Genomic DNA, 16,169 nt, shown 5'->3' with positions numbered 1-16,169 from the left:
AGATGCGGTACGAAGCGAAAGTCCCTCGAGAGGCGTTGTCACTTTTCGGAGGGAGCGGCAGAGTTTTTGGCTGATAACTGATACAGCGGCACCGGTATCGATGAGTGCAAGAGTATGAACACTTTCAACGATGACAGGAATAACATTTGCGGGATTAAGAAGAGGACTTTGAAATTCTGTCAAATACGCAGTTCGTGCCTTGCGAACTGCGGCAGTTAGTTTTCCGGCTGAGTAGCGGGTTGTCGGCGCATTGGTGAAATGGAGCAGTGACGTGGTGATGGCGAATGACGAGGCAGGAAGTCCGGAGGATCGGGGGGGGCTGTTGGAGGACCCGATGGGACGAGGAACTGGGGGGCCAAATAAGGTGGCGCAGGCCGTGCAGCAAGGCCATATTTATTCGGCGCCGGCAGTAGCGTGTAGTGTGTCGAGGGATGCCGCAGTGGTAGCAAATAGGCCTGTTGTCTGAAGTGCGCCATGGAGATGGTGTCTGATGCAAAAGCTGTTCGTGCCGAATGGATAGGGGGCGAAGCATAGGCATATGCTGGCTCAGGAGGTGGACTTGAAGTAACTTCGGCATACGTGCGACGCAATACCTGAGGAGGAGCTGGTGCAAATGCTGGAGCGTAGCTCAGTGGGGCAACGCCGGGCGATGAAATTGTGGGTGTGAGGAACGGCATTGAGGGTGCGACTGGCGTTGATTGAGGAGGATTAGGAACGACTTCAGATACATGTTGCTGGATTGCGCGGCGAAGCTCCGGAACAAGGCCAGTTGGTGTCGACTCCTTAATATATGGCTGCAGAGAGTTGCCGCGTGACCTCCTGACGTACAAAAGCCTTGATGTCTTCAGAGAGGCTAGATGACTCCCTCTCCGCGGCTAGTTCAGCAAGTGATGCTTGAGACTGGCAAATCAAAACACGCTCCTTGCGGAGTTCGTCGTAGCTTTGACAGAGGTCGTATATTTCCTTGACCGTAGTGGGTCCTTTGGTGACGAGCATGTTGAAAGTGCCTTTATCAACTCCTGTGAGGACATAACGTATTTTAACGGCCTCGGTCATGGTCAGGTCAATGCGGCGACACAAATCAACAATGTCCTCAATGTAACTGGTGAACGTTTCACTGGGCAGCTGTAGTCGCGATCAAAGACGCTGTTCCGCGCGGAGTTTTCGGACGGTGGGGCGGCCAAAGACATCAGAAAATTTGGTCTTGAAATGCGCCCAGGTGGTAAAGTCCGACTCGTGGTTTCGACACCACAGATTAGCGACGTCGCTCAAGTAAAAGGTGACATTATTGAGCTTACGATTGTCGCCCCAGTTATTGTGATGGCTGACCCGTTCGTAAGTGGAGAGCCAATCGTCGACGTCGTCATCGCTGCTTCCGCTGAAGGTAGCGGGGTCCCGTTGACGAAGGGCACCTGTGCAGGTGACTGGCGGATGTAGGTACGATGAAGTAGGCTCCGTCATTGGGGTAGTCAACGTTCTGCTGCGAAGCATGTCTGTGCACGTCCCATGAGCACGATGACTTTACAAAAAATTAGTCTTTTTTTTATTCCTATTCTGGCCTTTCATAAGAAGATGTAAGTTCGGAAAAATGCCCGCATGCCCCGACTAAATTTCAAGCAACTCATTATTCAACACATTCTTTTCAGTCTCAATTTTGAGTCCATTTCACATCATTTCAGGGAGAGACTTTTCAATGATACCCCGTTTCCTACTAGATGTCTCACAAAACAGCTTTCTCAGCCTGTTCACCTGAGCACCCCAATGCCCAAGAAAAAGGCGAAAGGAGAGAGCAGGTACTGGAGGGCATGGCCAGTCTCTGTCTGCTCCCTGTCTGACCAGCTGTCCATGTTGAAGAGCCCCAGGAAGGCTGCATATGCCGTCTCCAGACCCTTGAAAAGACTGCACAGGTTTGAGGGCTGAATGCTGCACTCTTACACGAAGCACCACATTCTGAAAACACCTTGGGCTGCTGCATTGCCGCCACTTCAGCAGGCATCTAATGTCGACAAATATGATTTGGTTTGGTTTGCAGGATTTACCGTTCCAAAGTGACAGAAACATTTATACAGTCACCGACCGATTTTTCAGACTTCAAGGCAACGGGAAAAATGTCCGAATAAACGAACAGTCCGAAAAAATGGTTAAATGAAAAAAATGAACTTTATTTCGGCTGATCAACTTTAAAATAATCACAGATTGTGCCTTGCCTCATTTTGTGCCTGCGGGATACGGCATCCGCTTGTATTTGAGGAAGTGTCGTTGCTTTGACGTACACATTTGAGAGCAATGTCAAGGCACTGGCAATTTTCGATGTTGGTTGTACACAGCCGAGGGGCTCTTCATCGGAGCCAGAGTCGTCGTCTTGGAGCTCAAGCACCTGCGCAACGATCTCGTCATCGGTGAGCTCAGCGCACAGTTCAAGGTCGTTGTCAACTTCGGCAAACTCGCGGAATGTTGTAGCTGCCGGAATGTCCATCCCACTGCTTTTGAGGTCGGCGATTAAGTTTTCGCCGTCTTCTGCTGCTGCGTCGTAACTGGTTGTAGCTGCACTGTCAGCAACAGGCTCTTCGGTGGCATAACATGCGGCGTGCCTGAAGCAATTCGTGATCGCTGCCGGCCGAACGGCCTTCCACGAATCGGCAAGCATGCAAAGTGCCGAAAAAAGATTCACTGAGTACGATTTCTCATTTTCAAAGCACAGGATTGTGTGGCGAAGCAAACGGGCTCGGTACTGCACTTTCAAATTTTGAATCCCGCCCTGGTTCATAGGCTGCAGCACACTCGTAGTGTTAGGGGGCAAAAATTCCAGCCGGATGGCCTGAAGGTTGTCTACAGCACTGTGTGCTGCACAATTGTCAACAAAAATTACCACTTGGTGTTGTTGGGACCGGAACATTCTGTCCAAGCGGCACAGGTAATCCTCGAAGAAGGACTGCAAAATCCATGCCTTCGAGTTGTTCATGTACCATGCTGGCAAGTTCCTGGCGCCCTTGAAGCATCTCGGGTTTCAAGACTTTCCAATCACGAGGAGTGGAAGTTTCTTGGTACCGGTCGAGTTCGTGCCGACCATAACGGTAATGCTTTCTTTGCTGTGCCACCCTCCGGAACACGTGTCACCCGAGAAACACAGCGAACGGTCCGGTAACATCTTAAAGAATAGGCCTGTTTCATCGCAATTAAACAAGTCCTCAGGTCTGTAGTTTTGCAGCACAAAGATTAAATTCTTGGAGCGGTATTCTGCCACTATTTCCTGGTTGACGGCACCACTTTACCCACACATCTTCTTGAAGGATATTCCGTGCCTCTTCTTAAAGCCGCGGAGCCATCCGTCGGTGAACTTGAAGTTCTCAATTTTCATCTTGATAGCGAGAGTCTCGGCTTTCTGTTTAAGAATGTCGCTGGAAACTGGAAAGTTCTTTGCCAGTACCCCTTTCAGCCAGAGCTTCAATGCATCTTCCAGCTCTGGGTGATCACCCTTGCAGTCGTTTTTCTGGTCCTTCAAGTGCAAAATCTCTAAGGCACAGAGTATCTTACTCTTGTTTCGGACGTAGTTGGAAACTGTTTGCTTGGACAGCTGGAACTGTTTCATGACATCTGCTTGCGTCCGTCTTTTCTCTACGAGTCCAATTATCGCAGCTTTCTTTTCCAGCGTCATGGTGCTGTAATTTCCGCGTTTCTTCTTTGCGATGTTCGGCGGAGGGGCACGAGGCGGAGCCATAGCATCAAAAACACACCACGAATATTCTCGGAAAGGCGTGAATATCCCGGTCGACGAGGACACAACACACAAGTGGCGCCTATCACCATTGGCGGGGACAAAGACAACAAAGAGACCGAGCGACCGAGCCATCGAGCTCACCGCTCAACGATGACGTCAACGAGCGCACAATGATGATGATAGTAGAGAAATTTAGCAATACGTGACCCGCAGACCGCGCCAGCAAGGCGCACGCGCTGATTGGCACGCCTGTCACACCAATCCAATCCAAGCCACCCGCGGTTCCTAACAAGCCACCAGAATTCAAAATGGCGACATGCGGGTGTCTGCTGAGCTCCGCATGGTGCCATTACGGCGGAAAGTGGTCGCGAAATGAAATGAAGGTGCCAATTTTTGTCCGAAATATTGAACTTTCTATGCACAATTTGTCCGAATTATTAGTCATTGCTATATACAGTGTCCTATGGGGAAGCCGACGGTGCCTGGCAGATGTCCGAAATATGCAGCAAGTCCGAATTTTCGGAGTCCGAAAAATCCGTTGGCGACTGTATTTCATCGACGGTCTTTGCATCATCTCCGCCAAAAGAAAAGAGTGGGAGAGATTCGCTGTTGAAAACATGTTCTTTCCCTCTCGCTACATTCTTTGGCGTTTACTCGGATCACTGTGCTTACAACACAATCTATTGCGAACAAAAAGCAGCTTAGCTCAGTTCCCTACCATTAGTAGCTCCTCAAAACCTAGATGTATGACTGCTTGCTTCAAAACCAACAGCAAACTATATTGAGCCCCTTAGTTCATCCTTGGCCAAGTACGTAAGAATTAACTGCTATTGTGGATGCCAGTCCCCAATGCAGCTCCTAGCATCTGGCGCACTCTGTAATTGTAACAACTCAAACTATTTCTGGTTCTTGAACTAAAATTTGAATGAGGTGGAGTTCAGACTGATGAGACAGAAATAATTTACAGGATGGCTGCAAAACTTAGTGTGAGAAGGCCAATAAAACCAGGCAGATTTACTATTGATGATTATACCCTGATGCTTTTACAAGAATACTTTTACCGCTAGCCCAGGCTTGACACACATGACAAAATTTTCCTGAAGGGCGAAGGTTGGCAGCGGTGGACCCATGGTGGCAGTGGACAGCATTCTAGCCAGTGAGGTGAGGTGGCAAGGTGGCTGGCCAGCGGTGCTTTTAGAGAAGGATCCCCCTGCTTCGTCCTGCTGCCACACTTGTTTTAAGGTGAAAAGCCTTACTCAGCTTCTGGGGAAAATTGCATGGGCAAGATCTGTCTGCGAGATGTGTCCACGAGATTCTTCAAGATTCTGCGGGATATCAGAGGGGTTCTGTCTAGCCTTTAAAAAAAATAGTGGTAGTCAGTGACGGTTAAAGACATTTAGTGATGATGATGGTCATGACAGTTGATGATCGCAATAATTACAATGGTAATGCCAATGATGACAATGAAATTTTGTTTGGCAGTCTCTCTCTTTTTCCGCTCTCGAGGAAACGGGCATTTCAAAGATCGCAGGGTGGGTGGCACCACAGCAGGTGCACAAATTTAAAGGTAAATCCTAACAACGCCACAAAGCATCAAAAGCAAAACAGCACCTTGCCTCTACACATCACTGCAGCCCTAATGTCCTGAAGCAGGCAAGTCTGCATGGCCATATAGTTTTGGATTCCGTGGTGCACGCAGGTCCTCAAGATTATTATCGGGTGCTATGTACCACTCGTCCGAGGGAGCAACCACCATCATGAACGAGCCAAGAAAACAGCATCCAATTTGAATTTGAATCAAAATCAACTACTTATTTTGATGCATGGAGCCCCATGTGTCCACCGGGACTAGGAACGGTCACAGGGAAGCACCCACTGCCCACCACTCATCCACAGCTACCTTACCTTATAGCCACAAATAGGTAAGCGAAAAGTTGCGATAGCAACAAATGTAGTCAACACGATCATAACCTAGCCATCTAGCCACAGTGCACCATTAAAAAAATTGCTCAAGTTGGTGTTGCACCCAGTCAACTCTTGGACGCGGAGCAAGGAAGGTCGTACTGTGGGGCTTCTGCTAGATGCTGCCTCAATCAAGCTACAGTGTATCACTAGCTTTCATTTCTTCAAGCATTCACTTATCACTGCTTTAGACTATTTCTTAGAATAAAACCAGCCATCATTAGGGTAAAATCGTCAGTGTAAATCACTGAAGGTAAATGTGAATGCTTGCACAGCTTTCTCACATCAGCTTTCACGGTCGGGCTTTTTTCACACATAAGTAGAGACTATTCCAAAGGATTCCATGCTTCTTTACCAACAAGTAAATGTCCACTCATCAATAAACACACTAGCCATCAAGTAGATGCACAACAATAAGACCAAGACGTGACCCACCTGAGCAGGGCGTATCCCAGGGTGCCTGTGGCCAACCCAAAGCTGAGGAAGGTGAGCGCCAGGAAGAGTGTTTGGGTATGCACCGCCCGCCAGGGGCGCACTGAGGGCTGGGTGCACAGAACGCTGACCCGCTCCACATAGAATGTCAGCCCCAGCTTCACACAGGCCACAAGGGGGAGCAAGAGGCAGCAGAACAGGCCCGCCCTGCACATTGCAAGCACAAAGAAGCACCTCATCTAGTGACACCCCAACACTGCGGTCCAGGCACCACCTACATCTGCACTGAAGTCACAAACCTCAGTGCTCTAGCCAGTTGACTGAGCTAACCAAGCACTTTGTTCAAGACATCAGCCTCTGACACCGCATTCGATGCATTGCATGTCATGTATTGCATGTGACTCTATGCTTTCTTAGCACTACTACCAACAAACATGTTCCTAGTCTCTGGGTACCATTTCACATAACACAGGTGTGAATCTTTTCCCAGTCTCTTCATTAATGCATCAGCACGACTTACGTACATAAAGGTGAACAATAATGACTAAATAAAAGCTTCCAAATGTCGGTTCAGTTCCAGATGCCAGTTCTTTCTGCAGAAAAGTACACTGTTCGGAAACTGCAATTTGACGCCATTGTTGAGAGTTTTCAAGGTGGTAAAAACATAACTGTCCCTGTGAATAAAATTACAATAGAAAAGCACTAAGAATGATGCTACAAATGCTAAATAATACTATGATACTGCTGGTTTCTGCAGTTAATTTACAACACCTACATTACAACACTAACTGGCTTTCTCAAACCAGCATTTGTGTAAGAACCTGAATGTTGAACTCACAGCAGAAACAGCATTGCAATATTAGTTCAAAAACAAACAAAAAAGTATTTGTTTAAATAAGAAGAAGACTTGAACAAAACATGACTTAACCTAACTTGAATGAATTTGAGCTTCTTTATCCTCATACTTTTCTATGATATATCACCGAAGATTTCCTCAGACATGAATTTCTTATTGCAGGTAATTTTTCCCTGAAGCGGCATGAACATTTTGTGAATTTGAAAACAAGTGAGACAATTTCGGTTCCTAAATTTCCCTGAAACTCTGCAGATTCCTTCTGTTAAAAATTTTACACAAAACTTTCTAAACAGGAAAGTTTTTTCAACTAGAACACCCTTCATATATATAACATAAAAAAATGACAAGTTTTCTTCAAAACTACACATGCGACGGGTACAGTAACATGTGCATAAGAACTGATTTGCAGTACAGGCCAGTCAACAATAAACAAGCACAACACGACCGGGGCACAATGACAAGTTTTTTCAAAACTTGACATGCAACGTGTACGGTAACATATGCATAAGAACAGATTTGCAGTGCAGGCCAGTCGACAATAAACAAGAACAACATGACCGGGGCAAAGGGTCAGAGGCACTTACCAGACGAGTGTCTCGATGTAGATGAGGTCCAGAGTTGTGTGCAATGTCCAACACAATGTCCAATGCGCAGAGTGATGTGCTTGTAGACAAACAAGTGGAGCGCTTCCCCAACACCCGTGGTCAGCAGGAGCACAAGGACCGTGTCCACCACCAGCAGCCAGTACAACTCCTGGCCCAGCTGGCTCTCCCAGCACCGGTCCTGGCGCTAGGTGATGCACCATGGTGGACAGCAGGGACGAAGGGAGAGAGAGAGAGAGAGAGCAGGTAAGGTATAACAGCAGCTTATCTGCAAGGCACACGGACTGATATTTAAAACAAACAGACCAAAGGACAAACGTAAAGGTATGGTTAAGCTTAGAAGGTGCTAGATTGCTAGAGAAGGACAAACACACAATGAAGCAAGAACAGTGTAAAAGTATGAATAGAAGTATGTCAAAACCTACTAGCAACATGAAAGTGTGACCTATGCAGGTGTTTGGGGGAGGGGAGTAAATTTTTGGGGCGGGGGACATGGATGGTGGAGTAGAAGCATTTTTAATTTCTGTTGACGCATTGTGCAGGACTAGCAATGAGAAAAACTGCAAACAGACAAAAGGTTGTATTTATGAACAGAAAAGCTAAAGAGCAAGAACTATGCGAGGGTGCCTTCAGAAGAACAAGGGGGTCCATAGGAAAATTACTCCACCCATGAACATCACTCAATGAGTCTTAAGGGGACAGTGCGACAACTGCATCCAACTTTTGTTTTTAGTCAACTTGTCAAAGCTCTCCGTTGTTAGGCTGATGTTCACTCAGTGGCAGAAGACGAGTTCACTGCTGACAAATTTGAATTTTGGAAATGAAACATCTTCCCTTCCGCTTGGTTCGAAATCATGACGATGATGAATTTTCAACTCTGTGCTCTCAGGCTGGAAGTGAATGGCTGTGCAACGTAGAGTCTCCACGGTCCTCACCACAAGAAAATTATCGGTCACCATAGTTCGCGAAAGACAGCTGATGGCAGTGATACATGAGAACTAGACTTCATTATCTTACCTTTCCCAGTCGAAAAAAAAAACAGTTGGGTTTCCAACAGGTTGCAGTTGGATTCAAATGGTGTGCAACTTGTTCCATTTGATTCCAGTTGGAATTGCCATTCCCACTGCTCAGACCGGCTGGACTTTCTATTGAATAAATGTTTTTCCAACTGGTTTTAAATAGTAGACTCAAATAGAATATCATTCTGGCTGGTTCCAGTTGGGTTAATAAACAGTTCCATTTGGACATTCTTGGCTGTGCATTACCGTGCAACATATATGCTCAGTATAAACACAGCCAAGAACAAGTGTTAATTTTGTAATAGAAGATGTCAGTAGCCTGACCTGAGGAACTGTACTCAGCCCTCACACCATCCGTCGCAATAGAAATAAATTAAATATCTATGCTAGATGGGCAAGTGCCACTGACTCCACCATTAAGGTCTAATAACTAGAGTATAGGCAGTATTCACTAATGGTCGGTACTGTGATCCACGGATGCATCGCAATGCCTCGTGGGAAGCAGTTGCTTCCGTTCCGCCATTTCTTAAACCAAAACGCCGCCCAAACAACCACTCGGCGGCTGCGTTGGACATCTGCAGCATCGGCAGTGACCTGTTCTCTGCATTACGGCGGCGATTTTTCGTCGTGATTATGGTAATTTGTGCTGTGTCCAGTTGCAACAACAGGTCGGACCGAAGGTCTGGTGGCGGCGAAGAAAATGGGAAAAAGAGAGCTTTTCCTTAGTGTCCAATGTCGTTTGCGGGCAATGCAGCAGGACGCTCGAGCTGTCAGACGCGTCATGCAGAATAATTTAGATGCCTCCGCCAAAGCGATATCAACGTAAAAGCGACGCACTACAAGGTGTGCAGCGAGCATTTTTTGTCCGGTAAGTATCTCCAACTCCACTATGAATGCGAACTATGAAAGGGAAACTAACATTTTGTGCCTGTTAACATTTGGGCTGTTTTAAGAAGGAAAAATTCTTGCACATTTTTCCACTGTCAGCACCTATTGCGACGGCGTATGGTTGCGTGCTCCTCTGCGTACTGCCGTCTGCTGTTGGCATTTCGAAAGCAGTCTTTGTGCTGGTTAAAATTAGTGTGTATGGCTTTACAGGGATGTCTCTAGTTTACGACTCTCGGCTCTTTCTGATACAGGGCGGCGCCATACGTTTTTGGATACCTCTGTTTACTTCCTTGAGTCGGCTCTCCAAAAGTAGTCATTTTATGATAGCTAAAATTAGCATGCATGGCCCGGCAGAAACGTTTCTAGTTGTGCGAAAGGGGGCTTCTTTTGCAACTAAAATCGAGGGCGATACATTGTTGGAAAATGGCGATCAATGACCTCAGGTTGTTGCACAGCATATCTGCGGTTCATGGTTGTAATTGTGATCTTACCGATTTCTAGGCAAGCCATCTTACTTAATGGATGAAGCAAATCCAGACTTGGCACCGAGCCTTCTCCTGCGATATAACACAAAGCCGATAGCTCTCGCAGATAAGAGGTATGCTCCTACACAATGCCTCATGTTTCAAAACTGCATGGAAGGAATCAAACAAAACTCGGTCTGTCGTGTGCATAGTGACCATAAACTAAACTTTTCTGTATAATTGTTTGGTTGTTGCATGACCTTAGATGTGCCATGGATTAGTTACTGTCTTGTTTTCCAGCAGCTGTGAAATATGAAGCAGCAGACTTTCTTCAAGAGCTAGTTCCACTGTTTGGATTAGCAGAGTGGTTTTTGCCTAAACCTTTCTGTATTTATCTATTATAGTAGTCAACTCCATAAACACTGCTTAAAGCAGTGTAGAAGTGGTCATTCCATTACAGAGGCCTGACTTCTTTTAGGCACAGACAACGAATAAACAGAGCCACTGCCACAAGGCAGTGCTCTGTCTACTGAGCCACGCGTGGCTGATGCCACACTGACCAGTCATTTAGGCAAGTGTTTAATGTGTTTCTGCCGTGAATATCGCCACTTTAAATGCAATACACTGCCTCTGTACGTATCACAATACTAAGCCCTTCATATTTGTGCTTGATTATTGACACACTAATGAGAATACTTTTAACCACAGATGAAGAGCCCTCGTTATCAGCACCTGCAGGAAGCCATGTTGGTCAGACATGTGATTTAGAGGCCTCACACACACTCTAGTTACTGGTCCCCCTACCAGCACTCCAGGCAAGTATAATGGCATTCATGAGTTGCATACTGCAGCCTTGCAAAAGGTTATCAGAAACAAAACACATCAGAAATGCCTATGGAACATGAGGATCTCAAGTTGAATGTACATCAAATTGCCACGTTTCATTCCAGGCTTGACTGGCAATGAAACTACAATTCCTGCTTCAAGTCCACTTGTTGATGCGGAAGTGACCACTGTTTCACGTAAGCATTTCATACAGTTACCTGCGAGTGCCAAGGTAAATGGACCAAGGTTGCACATTACCTCATTCTATATTACCACAGGTTCAACAGGCAACAAAGCTCAGGAAGCTGGGAAAGCTACATCTAATGTTGATGCTGCCGCGAACAGTTTCCAGTACGTCATCATCATCATAAGCCTGACTATACCCACTACAGGGCGAAGGCCTCTCCCATTTAATGACAGAAGTGAAGAGTTCAGCCAGCAGTAAGGTGACCCTAGTCTGCTACTCCCCGCTATAGAGGTAAAGGAAAAGTAAAAGGAGAGCTTGGGTGTGAAAGGAGGGTGATTATTGTCATAGTGCAATGAATTGTTTGGGGTGGTTAAAGTTAGAGGAAATCACACATGTATAGGGTGTCACTCGTCTCACATAAAATCAACATGTAGCACAACTTCCACACACATCATCACTGAACTGTTGCAGAGATCTCTAAGCATGCTCGTACTCCAGCACAATGTTCATGAATTCACGCCACAAACTGTTGCTAGAGAAAGTGTAAAGTACATGCACGTCTCAGCACAAATGCATATCATAGACAAAAGGCCAGTCAATTGCTAAAAACAATTAATGAAAGCATCGTTGATGCATATGCATGTGTGGTATGAACTGTAAACTGTATAAATGTATATCACACTACCCTCATTATCACATTCCTCTTAGTACTCCAGATGTGCAAGATGCTGAAGCCCAGACTGAAGCAACAGGTTATTACTTTAACGGCTTGGAAGAAGCCAACAGATTTTTACGCTCTCAACTGCAGAAGGCACAAAAGCAGCTCAGTGTCTTTCAGATTAGTCAAGATGCATTAGAACAAGATGAAGGCAGAGTTCAATTTTACACTGGACTTCTAAACTTTGCCCTTCTGATTTCTATCTTCAGCATCATTGAAGAAAGCATCTCGCATGGCCAAAGAAATGTGCTGACAAAATTCCAGGGACTGGTTCTGACTTTAAAGAGACTATGCCTCGGAGTACCTCTGCAGGACCTGGCCTACAGATTTAATGTAAGTGGAATGCAATTACTTGTTCACGGAAATGCAACTACTTCGCAGTTTGATGGTAACAACCTGCCATGACGATACAGTGGTTAGGGTGCTCGACTACTTTCCAGGTGGTCCAAATTTCCAGAGACATCCACTGCGGAGTCTCGCATAGCCGAAGTCGCTTTGGGACATAAAACCCATAAAACACCAAACCACCAATTGCATGTTCTTGAAAAACTTGAATGAGTAATTTATCTATAGCAATTGTAAGCACTGTCTTCTCTTTCAACATCAGCTTTTCTGTTCTTCCAGGTGAGCTAAGCCACAGCCACCCAGATTGTTGAAAAGTGGCTAAATGTCATGTATATACGCCTGCATCATTTAGTGCAATGGCCAGAACGTGAAATACTTCAACACAGCATGCCAATGGCATTCAGGAAAGAGTTTGGTACTAAGGTTGCTGTCGTAATAGACTGCTTTGAGGTCTTCATTGAGCAGCCCTCCTCTGTTTTGCCCAGGTTGCAAACCTGGTCCAGGTACAAGCATCACAACGCTGTAAAGTACCTGATTGGGATTGCACCTCAAGGAGCAATCACATATTTTGACAAGATGGGGAGACTGCACAAGTGACAAGCATTTGACTGAATCATGTGGCATGTTAGATAACCTCTTGCCAGGTGATACTGTGTTAGCAGATCGAGGCTTCACTATTAGTGATGCTGTAAGCATTCAGTTTGCACGCCTTGAGGTGCCTGCATATACCAGGGGGAAGCCACAGTTGTCAGCATGGGAAGTTGAGAGAACTAGGGTGCTGGCCAATGTCCCCATTCACATTGAAAGGGTGATTGGCACGCTGTGACGAAAGTACAGGATATTGTAAGGCATTGTGCCAATAGAGCTGTTAATGATTTGAAGTGGAGAGAGAGTTGCACCATTTGACAAGATTGTTGCTGTGTGTGCAGCGCTTACAGATTTGAGCAAGTCGGTTGTCCCCTTCAAATAGCTCAAGCTGGAACTATAGAGCCTCGTAGCAGACTTCTCAGTGGAGTGGCGATGTCAACTAATGATGAAAACGTGAATAGATCGGAGGAAGAAATTCGGACTGTTTACATTAGCATTTTCATTCTCATTCTTTTGCCTCTCTTTGCAAGCTTGTATCTTAAGCAGCAGAAGTGCTTAGATGCTTTTGCAACCTGGTAGCACATTTGTTGGGTATGCTATTGAATTCTCTTTTGTTTATTTGACATGGATTTTTAAACACCAAATGGCTTTTTCCTTTCCCATTCAGACAACAGCTGCCATCAAGTTACATCAGAGCGATACAGCTAAGCTAACTTGGATCAAGTGCATGTGGGGATAGAAAGGAAAGATTTTCGTTTTCGAAGTGTATAGAAACATCGACTAAAGAAATAAATATGTTTTCAAAGACAAGTGTTTTAACCATTGTGGAATGCAGCACTTGTGCTGGTGACCTGCATGAAAGGAATCCTCCAAGCTCACAACCACGCTTTATTTTTGGCACCGTAAGCTGCCGAAATATCAACTGGAAGCATGCAGCAAAGAATGTCACTTTTTTTTTCAGTCTTGGAACTGTTGCAAAACCATGCTTTGGACTTTGGTGTCCGCTTCAAACCTGCACATGTGAAATGAAACCATCTACCACAGCAGTTCTTTCCACTGCACTCTGCAACTCTGGAAGAAGGACTTGATAAATATCCTTGCATTTTTGCACAACATTAGCACAAAACAGAGTGTTGATGTGGATCTGCTCTATATGCGATTCTGAAGGAGTCCACAGGACAAAGTTGCATTAATCCCGTTGGCACATAAACAGCTGCACCTGAATTTGGCAGTCGTATGCGTGCCCATTTTTCAGTGCTGGCGTGCCATTTGGTAACAATTGCAAGCAACCACTGCTCTGGTTGGTCACGTCTAGAATGCATTTTGCCACATAAGGGCACTTGATTTCAAGAAGGCCTTCTCCGCAACAAGTACATGCAATCAGGCCATCGGGGCTGATTCATTTCATTTCATTGTGCAGGTGACCTGCATGAAAGGAATCCTCCAAGCTCACAACCACGCTTTATTTTTGGCACCGTAAGCTGCTGAAATATCAACTGGAAGCATGCAGCAAAGAATGTCACTTTTTTTTTTTCAAATTTCAGCAAATCATCCATTACTGGCAGCAGCCAGTAATGGATGATTTGCTGAAATTTGTAAGCCAGCATTGTGGCAAATGAAATTGTCATGTTTGTGTGACACTGCAGCAATATAGTATCGTCTTGCCATTTCCTCTTTAGAAAGTCCCCAGTTGGTGGCAGCAGAAGTGAAGTTGTTTTTCTCAGGATAGCATATTCTTTTTACCAAGCTGAGAGATGGCTGTGTCAAAGATGTCCGAGTGGCTGCATGGGCTGTAGAGGCAGTGACTCTGCCTGTCTGAAAAGCAAACCATGCTGATGAAGAGGACTGCCTGATGGTGGCTTGCTGCACAGCTTGGCAAACTTGCAATTTTAAAAAGTACATTGAGACGGCACATCTCAAGCAGTTGTTTCATGTGTATGCAACTTACTAATGACTCGCTGGGTAGCACAAAGGGACAGCAAAGGCAAGAATACAGTGGACAGTATTCGTAGCAGGTTTTACCTCACTTATTATACTGACTATGCTCCATTTCAACTACACCGAACTAATAAAGAATAAGGCGTGATCATTTTGATTGGTGCAGGAGTGATGCATTAGTTTGTCAGCATACAGAACTCAACCTTAACCATTATAGCTAAGACAACGAGGTAATAAAAATGAAAGACCTAGACCAGGACACTCTGCCACAGCCTATTTTCCTTTCCCAAAGCAGGAGAAAAGGAGGAGTAATAGAACTATTTGAAAGATATATGGCATAGGGGGAAAAATATTTTCCTCCTTATCGCATCTACTGTTCCTGTTACACTTTCTAATGTTGCCCACCACCTTAGGATGGAGAAAAGTTCACAGCAAACTTAAAACTCTTCTCCAATCACTATGCAAGTGCAGATCACCTCACAAAGGACTTCCCAGAGTGGAGAATTCCTGCTTTTGCAGCTCGACAAGGTCTTCCCAAAAGCTAAACGAAAGCAGATTAGGCGAGGCCCCGTCTTTGCTCTCATTTTCTTTCTTCATAACTGTTAATAAAGTTGTTATTTGTGGTTCCGTATATGAAGAAGGTTAGAATAAATGAGTCCTCTCCTCCTACCCTCAGAGACGGGGCCCTGAGCTGCAGCCTCTTTAGACACCCCCCCCCCCCCCCTTATTTAGTGCTGCTGCTACCAAAGGATGTACCACTTACCTCTGGCTGCACAGTAAATGCCTGTGCAAACATTGCACACTCTTCAAGTATTTCTTCCCCCTTGGCAGGCTTGTTCTTTCCTGGGTGGCTGAGGAGTTCCATTGAATGTTTGACTTGAATGGGCACAAAATCATCGCAGTAGCCTTCACTAACTGAACGTACTGTGGACTGTGTCCCAGCATCTTTCACACTTTTCATGAACGTGACCCATTTATCTTTTGTTGGCTCTTCAATTGCCAGGGCAGTTTTTTTCTTTGATTCTTTCTTTTCCTTGCCTAACCTTTGCTTTTTGGCCGTCATTGATGAGAAGTCTATATCTGCTATTGAGGCACTAGGCACGTTCTTGATGTAAGATGGCAGCCAACTATTCTCTTTATCAGTGCAGGCCTGACTGTCGCGATAAGTTGCAACTGCTTCAATGTAGAAAAGAAGTGCACCAATGTGTGAGCAGGCCTCGCCAAGGCCAGCCATACACATACAGTGTGCTGTCTTAAACATGCCGTCGTCTTCAATAAGTACCCACGGCTCGAGTGGTTGCAGTGATGTTGCTTGTGAGGGATTCACCTGCAACTGTAATAAAATAGTTCATTAAAATTGCTTGAACATTAAGGCATAAAAGAATGCTGCATGCTCCACATCTGTAAAAATGACTGACTGAACAAAGCATGCACCGACAGCAAGGCATTCTACTAGACCTCAGTCAATGATAAGGTTAACATGAAAGTTTTACTGCTGTACAAACGCCGTGCACAAGCTTAATGACAGCTGTGAGCACAACTGGCACCGTGTGCACATGGCTAAAGTTTGCACCATTGGTAGATTGCAGTCGGTCTATTTTCGGTGTTACTGCATTTTTACAGGTAC

The 16,169-nt window shown here is 45.5% G+C and overlaps 1 pseudogene; it reads right to left on the bottom strand.

The window, feature by feature from the left end:
- LOC146183754 (transmembrane channel-like protein 5) overlaps nucleotides 1-16,169 on the bottom strand; it is a 72,445-nt pseudogene that overhangs the window by 14,872 nt on the left and 41,404 nt on the right.

The sequence above is a fragment of the Amblyomma maculatum genome, chromosome 7, assembly GCF_055883805.1.
Source record: "Amblyomma maculatum isolate TAMU_Amacu chromosome 7, ASM5588380v1, whole genome shotgun sequence".
NCBI lineage: Eukaryota > Metazoa > Arthropoda > Arachnida > Ixodida > Ixodidae > Amblyomma > Amblyomma maculatum.
Note: the sequence above shows the minus strand (reverse complement) of the source record. Positions and strands in the feature narration are given on the sequence as shown.